Below are 13222 nucleotides of genomic sequence, written 5' to 3'. Positions count from 1 at the left end.
TTTTAAATTATCCTGGGTTATCTTGATTCAAAGATCCAATCATTTATAGCTATCCCCACTTTGTTAAGCACTTGCAAGTATCCACTCCACCATATGTATTATATATGAAGCCAGCCAGAGTTCCAAGGGGAGGCTGCCCATTCAGGAATTGGTTGGCTTTTAGAAGCTTGATTTCCCACTTTCTTTAAGTTTCATTTTACTACAAAGTCTGAACAATTTCTAAGGACAGTGTAGTGGAGCAGAAGTGTGCTGCTTGGGAGTATCACTCCCTAAAAAAGTTGTGAGCATTCTCTTACTTGTCTTGATTCCTCCTGCCAGCAGTCTAAAACTACTCTGGGGGCTCAGAGCAGTGGACCACCAACCCTCAGATGCACACCCCAGAGGAGCAACTGATTACTTAAAGTGAACAATCATGATGGAATTCCCTATAGGACTGCTGTACATCTCAAGGCTCAACCTTAGACACTTCCACTAGGTTCTCAGTCACCTGAGGATGTGCTATGGCTGGGAGGAGCTGATGTCTCTTCTCTTTGGAGTTGAATGAGTTTTCAGTCTCTCATTTTGCTATTAAACAATCTTCTCAGAGTTTATAGACACAATTCTTTCCAGTTTGAAGCCAAATTAATGGTCAGCCTGACCCATTCACTTCAAAGTTCCCCCTAGGCTCCCAGGCCTAAGAAATTACCGCTAGGTTTCTCTTAACTAGGAAGTGTACTGGTGATGCTGGCCTCAATATCAGTTCCCCTACATTAAACCCACCATGTATGAGGTTAGAACCAAAGCACTCTTTCCCTGCTTACTCCCTGGTTCCCTGCTTCCAGAAACCACTATCTGCCATGGAGACAAACAGCCAAGGTTGCCCACCTGGATTCCTTATCATCCTCTCCTCCTCCCACAAACAGCATCCCAAAGCCGAATGCAGGCTGGTGGGAAAGCTCCAGCCAGCAAGGCCACTGACTCTCCCCACCTCTCTACAAACAGCCACATTCCTCACAAACCTTTAAAACCTCTTGCCTCCCCTCTTTCAGGGAGACAAGATGAAACAAGACAAATTTGAGGGCTCACTCTCGTCTCCCAGCTGATATCACCCCAAATAAAAACCCTTTCCTTGCCATACGCCTGGTGTTCCAGTTTTTATTTGGCCCCTTTTGTGTGGAGGGTAAAGAACCTATGTTGTAGGCAGTAACACTCGTACCCCCTTAAGACACCTAGTCTTAAAAGACTTGAAACAGCTCAAGTAAAAGTCGGGACCTATGACTTAAACAAGGAGCTCCAGGTTTCAGAACAACTCACCAGGGGCACCTGAAGACTGTCAGGAAGCCAGAGGAGCTCAAAGGGCCTGTGTGGTACCAAACACCGGTTCAAAGTAGATTCCAGCTGGTCTCCGATGGGTTTCTCTGAAATACTGCCACACTACACCAAGAAGTGTCAATGCAAAATTACCAATAACCACTCTATAGATAAGAGAAATAAGGTGAGCCAGAGTGAGGATTATGACCCAGGAAGGGCTTTTCCAGAAAGGAAGAAAGCATTCCAGAGAAGCATGGTTTTCAGTACAGTCATATCTTTTTAGAACAAAGAACATATATTAAACACACCCAGGACACATTTTTATCAAAGTTTCAAAGTGGCATTCAGTTGCAAATTAGCAAGTGAACATGGTCCTGATGTCAGGAAAGGGACTAATAAGGGCGTTACCAATAGCCATTACCTATACTAGCGTAGGAGGGGAAGGATACTTAAGATAAGTAAGAGAGTGCGTTCTTTACTTTATTGGTTAAAGCAGATGTACAATGTACATTTGATAGGCCTTAAGGCAGGCTTTTCATTTCAAGCAGAATCAGTTTTGAACCCGAATAGTTACCCCATATATTTCAATATGTGAAAATCTCTTGACACTATATATTTGCACTTGCCTGCATTTTCATATCTGCTCATCTCTTCCCATTAACTCTTAGTGAACAAATGACACCCCATGTGAAGTTCTGTGGCTGCAGTTGTGGAGAGGACAGACTCAGAACCTTTGCTCCTATGGACCTCACATGCTGGAGAAAGAGGCAAGTGTGATGAAACGGGACCTGCCCTCGATTCTCCCCTGAGGACATCTCACCTCTCCTCCAGGTTACGGCTGAGAACTCTTCTCTATTACCCAAGGTGTCACCCAGGGAAGTCCCTAAAACATTTTTCACGTGTAACACTTTGTTTTTAAGTTGTGCTTACTTATAGTAACCAAGGCAGAACAATGCCAGATAGCCAAATGGCAGAACCAGTTCAAACCAGAAAGGTCCAAGATGGTGATGGGGTACTGTGTGCAAAAGGAAATGTGTGCAGAAGGTGCCATGTGCAAGAAGGGAAGATCTGTGCATGCCCCAAATGCCCCCACCCCTCACCCCGAGCAATGATGTGGAGACCCTTTCCCCTTCACATCCCATAAGAACCCTGCTAATCTTCCTTTTGGGGACATGTTTTAGAGCATGAGCTCTGCCTCCTCTATTCATTAATCAATGAATAAAGTTTCTGCTCTGCTATTCTGAACCCCAGTTCCTTCTATTGGTGAGAGCACCGCTGGGCAAAAGGACCCACTTTTAGTCACCTGTCCCTTAGGGCTTGGTAACAAAATATCGTAACCCCTAAGAGAATGGAATAGTTGCTGGCTCCTCTCCTTGATTCTGGCCTCTCAGCTCTCAGCGGGTGAAGCAATGGGCTACGGAAGCACATACTGGGCTGACTCACCTACCTTGTTGGAGGCTCATGAATGGGAGAGAAACCAGGACTGTCCTGCCTGGTGCTTGTCCACTGATCTCTCCCCACGGACTTTTACTAAACCAGCACCTGCTGCTGCACTTAGACTTTTGTCTTCTGCTGCTTGGTTTGAGTCAAGGGGGATCTCTTACAAGCCAACATAAAGTTTCCCTTTGGTTTAGCATCAGAACAGGAGGTGTGCATGCAGGCAGGACTGAGGCACAAGAGTGCCTTCTCCCTAGGAATGGACTGAGGGAGCCCAGAAAAGGACTGAGGAGGGAACGGTTTTGTCGGTCCCTTAAGGGAGCCCCTCTCCAAAGGACAGGTACCAGTCCATGAGGGACAGACTAGGCATGGGATCAGGGATGCCTGATCAACCCAGGTCACACTTGGGGGTGCCCAACCCTCATGGCCAAGACATCTAAGTGGGACGTTTTGAGGCAGCAACAGAAGGAGGTAACAACAGTTGTTCAGGGTTTTTGTTTTGTTTTTGTCTTTGCACTAATCTTCTTCCAACAGGACCAGCTGGGAATTACAGGTTTTATATAAAAGTAATTACATGTCTTATGCCTGATTGTATTTTAAATTATATTGTGGGGATAAATATTGTGTCTCACTGGGAAACATTTCCTTTGCTTGATTTTGTGAGGGCATATAAATCCAGCCTTCAGGCAATGTTAATTAAGCATGGTAAAGGACATCTCACTTTAAGTGGCCAAATTGATTCCAAAAACAGCTATAAAAAGGATCCTTACTGTAGAAAGAAAAGAATCTTTGGATCAAGATAACCCAGGATAATTTAAAATTACAGTGGCCACTTTGGGGCTTCTTTCAGCCTCCAAAACTTGTACACTAGCTGTTAGAAGGAATGTTCCAATTATGCAACATCAGTCAAGAAGTATACTTTTTAAGTCATGGCTTTACAAATACCCTCGTAATCTACCTTTGAGGGAGGACCCAATATGAGCCCCTCCCAGGGTTAACAAGACTCAGAGAGATTTTCTGGGAAACTGCTACCCTAAAAAAGTCAAGGGAAAACAAAATAAAAAAATTAATGGAACTGTTTAGTGCTGTCAGGAATAATTACTATTTGTTCCCACTGAAACTTGACAAGATTTGGTAACTTATGATCAGAAGTTTGGCCAAATCAGAAGGTGATATGTAATACCTGATAGGAATTTTTTTAGGCCTTCTTCCCTAAATTAAGATAAAACTAAGTACCCAGAGGGAAAGAAGCAAATTAAGGATAATGTAACTGGATGGGCGTGTCAGTCCTTTGATAAGTAACTAATCTCCCCTGATAATCTCAAAAATTTGTGACCTCTCTGGGAGCTATTATCTAGACTATCCCAGATTCCTAAGACTGAAAGAAAAACAAATGGGACAAGAAGCTTTTGGAGATGCAGACTGCTATGAAAGCACCCTTGTCCAGAAATCTAAGGAAAACTTCCCCCCCCCTGCTTTTTCTCCCCCAAATCCCCTCAGTATATAGTTATATATTTTAGTTGTGGGTCCTTCAAGTTGTGAAGACCTGAAGCTCTTATTCTGGAGACACAAAGATAAGTCCTTGTTGGGCTGGCATCCCACTCTCATGGAGGTGCTGGGACTCCTTTTCTGTCATCTCTCATAACTAATCTTCACTCTGATTTGTGCTCCCCCTGGAGTACCTATATCTACAGTGTCATCAGGCTACAAAAAGAGACTAATTGGTTAAATGAAAAAGGCCAACCAGACCTAACAAAACAGCTCTGGAATGGGGTTAAATAGTCTCTCCCCAGCCTGACTTGGTTTCTATCACTTTTTGGGGGCTATTCTGCTTCTTCTATTCTTTGGGCCTTGTATTCTAAACTGTCTGGTTTCCTTTCCTAGCAAAAGACTAATTAAATTCCTAATGGTATTAAGCAGGGTTATGAGAGGTTGGGAGTCTAACCGGATGACAACCAAACATATTTAAAAGTAGCTGGGGATAAGTTCTGCTCCTCTATGGGCCCCTATGATGATGCCCTGGTCAGCTGGAAGTAGTTATGGAAGACAGAACTTTATCCATTGCCCCTCAAGAATGAGGAGCAGGACATAGAGGAGGGATTTTGTCACCCAGGGAAGTCCCTAAAACATTTTCCATGTCTAATGCTTTGTTTTTAAGTTGTGTTTGCTTACAGGAACCAAGACAGAACAATGACAGATGGCCAAGCAGCAGAACCAGACCAAAGCAGAAAGGTCCAAGATGGCGATGGGGTGCTTTGCACAAAAGGAAATGTGTGCAAAAGGTGCCTTGTACGAGAAGAGAAGATCTGTGCATGTCCCAAAAGCCCTCAAACCCTGAGCGATGACATGGACACCCCTCCCCTTCAAATCCATAAGAACCCTGCTCACCTTCCCTTCAGGGAGAAGGTATTTTAGAGCACAAACTCTGCCTCCATTCATTGATCAATGAATACAGTTTCCACTCTGCTATTCTGAACCCAGTCTTGTTCTATTGGCAGAGTGGCTCCAGGCAAAAGGACCCCATTGGGGGTCACCAGTCCCTTAGAGCTCAGTAACAAAGGCTTAGCTAAGTCTTGCTCTGCCCTCAATTTCCCCATAACATTCCAATCTCCATCATTTAGTGCAGCACCATGTTATGATTACTTTGGTCTTCCTACTCAACTGGTCCTTGGGCCATGAATCACAGCGTCCCTGTTGCTACAGAGCTCCCAGGAGGTGTTTGTGGTATATGAAGGAAGACAGCAAATTCTTTGCTATTCCTCCCATTGAAAAGTGAGTCTATTTCATCTCACCCTGAAACTCGATGACTTGCTTGACCATAAGAATTGGTGGATGTAATTTCCTTTTAAATTTCTGAGAACAAGATACAAATAGTTTGCAACCTCTACATGGGTCTCTTGGTACACCCTAGGCTGCCATGTAAGAAGTCTACCCATGTGTAAGCGCCCTGGTTGAAAGTTCCTGCTGGTCCCAGCCTTCCAGCCATCTATAAGAAGGCACAGCAACGTGAGTGAAGTCATCCCAGACACTCTAAATGAACTCACACAGCACCTGAGTATCGCCAAGTGATTACCATTATGCCACATGGAAGAGTAGACTCACCCAGCTGAGCCCTGTTCGATTTTCTGACTCCAAAAATGTGGGAGTTAATGCATTGTTTGCACCTATGTTTGGTGTCATGTTTTCACGCAACAATAGACAACTGCAAAAGTAAAGAATCTTTTTCACCCACCTAATTCCTAGCCTCCTCCAAGGACAAGTGGACATCCCACTGTCTTCTTTGTAAGTCCTTTAACAGACTAAATTTTCCCTCTGGGGACCTGTCATGGCACTCATAGAAAATGGAGAACTTACCTGACAGGTGAGGTTCTCTCCTTGAGAATTCAAAAGCAAATAAAAATTCTAACTTGGAGAAATGAAGACATCAGAACTCTCCTGACTCTTTTTCAGTGCCCCTTAGACCTCAACATCCTTGAAGACATTCAGGAGTCTCTGTCTCTCAGCTCCTGCAGAGACCAGCCCTGGGGGACGACTCTCCTCCTGTCCCCGCCCTGCAAGGCCGAGCTTATCCTCACGATGCAAACTACTGGACAAGCCAACCAGCAGATCAGGCATTATGGTCATCTGGAGGTGAGAGTGAACCGTGCCCTGTGGCCCCTGACCCAGGGCCTGTCTTTGGAGGATGTGCCCATGTTTGCTCAGGGAAGGCAGACACGGCCTTCACCTGGGAGGCAGAAGTGTGAGAGAAACCCTGCTTGGGTGTCAAGAGATCTGCATTCTGGTCTCAGGCCTGACACTTCCAATTTGTGTGACCTTGGGCAAGTCCCTTCCCCTCTCTCCCACACAGAGGTAGCCCTCTCCGTGACTGAGTCCTATTTTGGACAATGAAAGGGTTGGGCTGGTAATCCTAGTGACCATTTAAACAAACTAAGAGTTTTCTCCCACTTCATTGAAGCAAGATTTAGAAACAATAAAGTGCACCCATTTGAAGCACACAGTTCATTGAGTTGCGATAAATGTTTGCACTTGCGCAGCCACCACCATAATCAAAACACAGAACCTTCCCGTCTCCCTCAACATTCCTCGTATCCCGCTGCTGTCAGTCTCCCCCAGCCCAGATGACCACTGATTTGATTTCTGTCAATAGGTTTCTGTTACCTTTTCAAACATGCTATATACATGGAATACATACCGTGTGTTTGGCTTATTTTACTCAGCATGATGTTCCTGAGATTCCTCCATTCTGTGGCATTTAGCAATAGTTAACTGCTTATTGTTGCTGAGTAGTATCTTGTTCTCTGGACATAACACATTTTGTTTATCCATTTATGTATTTCAGAAAATTGGGTGTGTGTCCAGATTTGACTAGTATAGAATAAAGCTGCCAGGCAGTGATCACATTTATTCAAGAAATGAATCAATGGTTAAATACTATGCGTTGGCCAGTTCCTAGTCACATATATGGAGACACTAGACGACAACAGTGATCTGTGCACATCAGGACACAGAACTAGTGATTGCTAATCCTGGACAGGAGTCCCCAACCCCTTGGTTCAGTGACAATTTTCACTGGCTCTGTGTTTACCAATAATGAGGATTTCCTGTGTTTTGCAGATGTTGCCTTGGGATGACTCTGGCCAGTCCAAGTGGCATGAGCTGGGAAAGACTGATGGCTGATAAAGAATCCACTTTCAAGACAGGGCACTCGCTTGACGGGCATTTTGGTGCTGCTGCTCGGCTGGACTCTGGGGCAGGGTGCTGGGCAGCGTGTCAGATGGCTCTCAGCTGAGAGTGTGGGGGAGGCCAGGCCAACACCCTGAGATCCAGGGATGGGTAGAGGCACGTTCCCTTTGATTCTACTCCACCCACAGTGGAAATCTCACGACTCAGCCAGAAGGAAAGATGGGAATGTGAGCGGGCAGGCTCAGGCCCAGGAAGGGGAGAAGCAACGTTAGCAGAAAATTTGCAGTCTCCACCACACAAACATTTTGTTAATTTTTTGGGTATGAGTATTTATTTTGGTGATAAGTTAAATAATTTTTTAGAATTTCCTTTTTGGCCTTATGATTCTCATTTGTGGAAGTGATTTATTTTGGGATACTAGTTTCATATGCGGCAATCTTGATGAACTGTCATAAGTGCACCAGATATTTACAACATGTTAGTTTTTGAAAATTTTCTATGTAGATAATCATACAATTTGAGAGAAATTATATGTCTGTAAATGGTATTTGTATTATTTTAATTCTTTTTTGTCTGTGTCATAGCCCCAGCGAGAATGTCTGGCATGATATTTAATTTAAACACTAATAATAACAAACTTGTTTGGTTGCTAATTTGAAAGCTAAAATTTCTGATATTTTCTCACTAAAATTTAGGTTTATTGTAGTGCTTTCATTGATAAATTTCAACTAATTAAGGGTATATATTCCTATGCATAGTGTGGTGTTTCTAAAGTGAATGGATTTGTATTTTATTTTTTCTGCATTAAGATAATCACATGATGTTTACAATCCCTTAATATGCTGAATTCTCTTAATGTACTTTCCAATAATAAAACATTTTTGAATTCCTGAGATGTTTTCAACTTGTATTACATTCTGTAAGCATACCTGAATTTAATTAACAAGTTTTAGAACAACACTATTCTAGCACCATAAAATGAGCTGGGGAATAGGAATTTCTGAAAGATTCTGAATAAGTTTGGATACATCCTTTCACTGAATGATTCAGGAACTCTTTCTGTAAGTCCATCAGGGTCTGGAGTTTTCTCTTGCAGATTATTTAAAAATAGGAAGTATCAAATAGATTTGATATTTGTTAGTTTGATCAAGAAAGGCATGTTGGGGGGGTTGACTTTTTTGTTTTTATTTTATTTACATTAAAATTTTTATTTTATTTTATTTTCTAATCTCAGCTTTATTGGGTTAAATTGACATAAAATTGTAAGATATTAGAGTGTACATGGTATGCTGGTGATTTGATACCTGTGTACATCATAAAAGGATTCCCAGAACAAGTTAATTAACACATCCATCACCTATTTATCTTTTGTGTGTGAAAACATTTAAGTTCTATTCCCTTAGCAAATTTCCATTTTACAATACAGTGTTATCAACTATTCTCACTGCGTCTTACATTAGATCCTCCGACCTTGTTCCTGTTATAGCTGAGAGTTTGTGCCCTTTCTCCTATCCACCAGCCCCAAGGAACCAATTTCTACTCTGTTTCTATGAGTATGACTTTGACTTTTTTTAAAAAAGAATCTATGTATAAGTGATACCATGTAGTATTTGTCTTTCTGTGTGACTTATTTCACTTAGCATAATGTCCTCAAGATCCATCAATGTTGTCACAAGTGGCAAGCTTTCCTTCTTTCTCATGGCTGCATAATATTGTGTTGTACATATTTATGCACAGTGTCTTCTTTATCCATTCATCCACTGACGGGTACTTAGGTTGTTTCCATATCTTGGTTTTGTGGATAATGTTGCAAGGAACATGGAAGTGCTGATACTGCCTCGATGTCCTGTGTTCATTTCCTTTGGAATTATACCCATAATTGGAATTGCTGTGTAGCATGGAATTTTTTTTTTGAGGAAGATCAGCTCTAAGCTAACATCTGCTGCCAATCCTCCTCTTTTTGCTGAGGAAGACTGGCCCTGAGCTAACATCCGTGACCATCTTTCTCTATTTTATGTGGGACGTCTACCACAGCATGGCTTGATAAGCGGTGCATAGGTCCGCACGAGGGATACGAACCTGTGAACCCTGGGCCGCCAAAGTGGAACACGCAAACTTAACTGCTGCGCCACCAGGCTGGCCCGTCCCCACTTTTTAATTAACTTTTTTTTCTTATTGAGTTGTATGAGTTCTTTATACATTTTGGATATTAACCTCTTATGAGGTATTTAATTTGCAAATTTTTTCTCCCATTCGGTAGGTTCTCTTTTCATTTTGTTGCCGGTTTCCTTTGCTGTGCAGAAGCTTTTTAGTTTGATGTAGTCCCACTTGTTTACTTTTGCTTTTGGCATCAAATTAAAAAAACCAAACCATCACCAAGACCAATGGCAAGGAGCTTACCCCTATTTTCTTCTAGGAGTTTGATGGTTTCAGGTCTTACATTCAAGTCTTTCATCCATTTTGAGTTGATTTTTGCTTATGGTGTAAGATAGGTGTCCAGTTTTCCCAACACCACTTATTGAAGAGACTATCCTTTCCCCATTGTGTATTCATGGCTTTTTTGTCAAAAAGAAATTCACTATATATGCATGGGTTTATTTCTGGGCTCTCTATTCTGTTCCACTGATCTATGTGTCTGTTTCTAGGCCAATGATGACATTTAAAAGCTTGTTCAATTTCATACTGTCATATTATTCTTAGAGTATGATTTCATATTTATAAACTTGCATGCACTCTGTGAATAGTTATTGGGCTTAAGTTCATGTAATAGACAGTGAGGAGGCCCTACCCTTCCCATACCTCCATTCACAGACCCTTCACGATCAGGTCAAGGGTGGGTTTTGGTAAACCAGAAGGACTCGAATGCTTTCCAATTGGCTAAATAGGTCACCAACTAACTTTTGGCCCCTGTGTCCTGAGGTCATTTGTAACCCAATCATCCTGAATAATTTTAGGAGGAAACATCAATATAAAATTATACTTTTGCCTGATGACAGTTAACGGATGCTGTTAAGCAATGAAGCCATAGCAGATAAAGCAGTTTCCTTACCCACACTGACCCCACGGGTCACTCACATTCAGAACCTTCATAAAGAAATGAGCACTCGCTGATGTGCCCTAACCTTGTCTTTCTCAATTGTTTCATTTCTTTCCATGTTTGTCCCTCTGTTCATTATCTATTGCCCCTGTAACAAATTACTGCAAACTTAGAGGCTTAAAACACTGCAAATATATTATCCCACAATTTCCCTAAACGACCTATAGCAGGATCTTGGTTTTTGACCACTCTGAAAATTTCTTTGAATTGGTCTACAAATTAGTCTTTTGCCATTCAAAGAGATTATTGATATAGTTGGAGTAATATCTACCATATTTGTTACTAATTTCTACTTTGTTCCAATTTTTGTCTTCCACTCTTTTCCTGGTTTGTGTGATTTTTAACTGAGCATTTTATAGGATTGCATTTCTCTCATTTCTTAGCATATCAGTTATACTTCTTTTTTTAAGTTGTTGCCCTAGAGTTTGAAATCAGCACGGACAACTAATCCAAGTCCACTTTGAAATAACACTATACCACCTCCTGGGTAGTGTGAGTACCTTATACTAACAAAATTACCCCAATTCCTCGCTCCAGTCACTTGTACCATTGAGGTCATTCATCCTACTTATGTAAAAGCATAATAAGCATATATACACACACATACACATAAGATATGCAGATAGAATACATTGTTGGTATTACTATTTTGAACAAAGTGTTCTCTGTTAGATCAATTAAGAATAAGAAAAATACTTTTTATTTTACCTTCACTTATTCCTTCTTGGATGCTCTTTCTTTCTTTGTGTAGATCCCAGTTTCTGACCCAGATCATTTTCCTTGTCTCTACACAAGTATTTTTAAAATTTCCTGCAAGGCAGGCGCTATGGTCTGAATGTTTGTGTCTCCCCAAAATTCTTATGTTGAGGGGCCGGCCTGGTGGCGCAGCGGTTAAATGCCCATGTACCATTTCCGCCGCCCGGGTTTGCTGGTTGGGATCCCCGGTGAGGACACGGCACCGCTTGGCGAGGACACGGCACCGCTTGGCAAGCCAAGCTGCGGCAAGCGTCCCACATATAAAGTGGAGGAAGATGGGTATGGATGTTAGCTCAGGGCCAGTCTTCCTCAGTAAAAAGAGGAAGATTGGTGGCAGATGTTAGCTCAGGGCTAATCTTCCTCAAAAGAAAAGAAAAAAAAAAAGGTTGAAACCCTGACTCCTAAAGATGATAGTGTTGGAACCGGGCCCTTGGGAGGTGCTCAGGGCACCAGGTTGGGGCCCGCGTGAACGGGACCAGTGCTCTTAGGAAGAGCCTCAGAGACGCCCAGCTCCTCCCCCCACGTGAGGACGCAACAAGAAGGGCTGACTCCGCACCGGGAAGAGGGTCCTCACCGCAGAACTCGCCCAGGCTGGCGCCTTGACCCGGGCTGCCCAGCCTCCAGCGCTGGGAGAAACCAACGCTGACTCTCACACGCCACCCCGCCTGGGGCATTTCGGCACAGCGCCCCGAACGGACCGAGCTGGCAGGTTTACGGGCCACCAAGCCCTCACTTTTTGCTTGGCTGACGGAGGCTCCGTCTCCCTGCACCGATGGAGGGTAATTTTGTGGGCACGCAGCTCTGGGAAGGTCAGTTTGCTCTCAACACTGCCCGGGCTTCGTTCCTCTCCTCGCTCGCGGCGTCTGAGGAGGCGGCGGCGGTCGCTCTCGGTCCCCTAGAGGGGAGGGGTTTCCCCTCGGGCTTCTTTCACGAAGGTCCCCTGACTTCGATCTCCCGTCGTTTGCAAACGACATGCTACCCGGGGGTCTCGGCATCTTCCCTGCTGAGCGGTCTCTGGGCGTCTGCGTCTGGGGCTCACCGGCTGACGGCCGTCTCTCCCTCGACGACCGACCTCGGACGCCGAGTCGCCCGCCGACGTCCCCGCGCCGCCAGGGGGCGCCCGAGCGGCGGGACCGGCGGCTCCGCGCGTCCCGGGCCGCGGGGCGGAGGGCGGGGCGCTGCCGGGCGGGCGGGAGCGGGGTCGGCGCCGGGCCGCGGCCTCAGGGGCCTCCCGGGCAGCAGCGCAGGGAGCCGTGGGCGGGCGTCCCCTCGGGTCCCACGCGGCCCGGGTCTCGAAGCGGTGGCGCCGCGGAGGAAAGGCCTGCCCAGGGTTCCGGGGGCGCGGGGGCCGCCGCCCCAGCGGGAAGGCAGGAGTCCTCCCGGAGTCGGGGCGCCGGGAGAAGCGGCCCACAGCGCGGGGAACGCCCGGCAGGGGACCCCGCTGGGAGACCACCCGGCAGTGAGGACGGAGGGAAGGGGGCCAATGGCGAGACGGACAGCGGTCCGAGGGGACCCACTCACAAGGTCCCGGGTGGGGTCGGAGGCGCCACCGGAACCGCAGGTGTCAGCTCTGAGCCCTCGTCGCTAAGGCGAGGCCACTCGGGTCTCCGAGACCCCCGACGTTCGGGGAGGACCCTCGCCGCTGACCCGCGTGTGAGGCCTCTGCCGCCTCCCGCCTTCCCGCCTTCCCGCAGCTGCTGCCCGGCCTGGGGGAGTGTCCCGCACACGCCAAGGCTGGTTTCCCGCCAAAGCCCACGGACCCGAGTGGAATCTCCCACTCCTTCTCTGAGCACATCTCGCTTCCACGGTGGGAGCACTGACACTTGGGGAATTGGCAAACACTACCAACCGGGGCTAGATTTCCTGTATTACTGAATGCCGGGACTCAAGCGATGGACGTTAAGGTCATAATGCGAACGAAACTTAACCATGTAGGGTGTTTCTGGCCATGACATTATG

General features: G+C 45.3%; 1 protein-coding gene across 1 annotated transcript in view; it reads right to left on the bottom strand.

The window, feature by feature from the left end:
• Window positions 1–13222, bottom strand: part of LOC103553601 (zinc finger protein 850-like) — a 74001-nt gene that overhangs the window by 44417 nt on the left and 16362 nt on the right. The window lies entirely within an intron of this gene.

The sequence above is a fragment of the Equus przewalskii genome, chromosome 9 (genome assembly GCF_037783145.1).
Source record: "Equus przewalskii isolate Varuska chromosome 9, EquPr2, whole genome shotgun sequence".
Lineage (NCBI taxonomy): Eukaryota > Metazoa > Chordata > Mammalia > Perissodactyla > Equidae > Equus > Equus przewalskii.
This window is presented reverse-complemented; position numbering and strand designations above follow the sequence as displayed.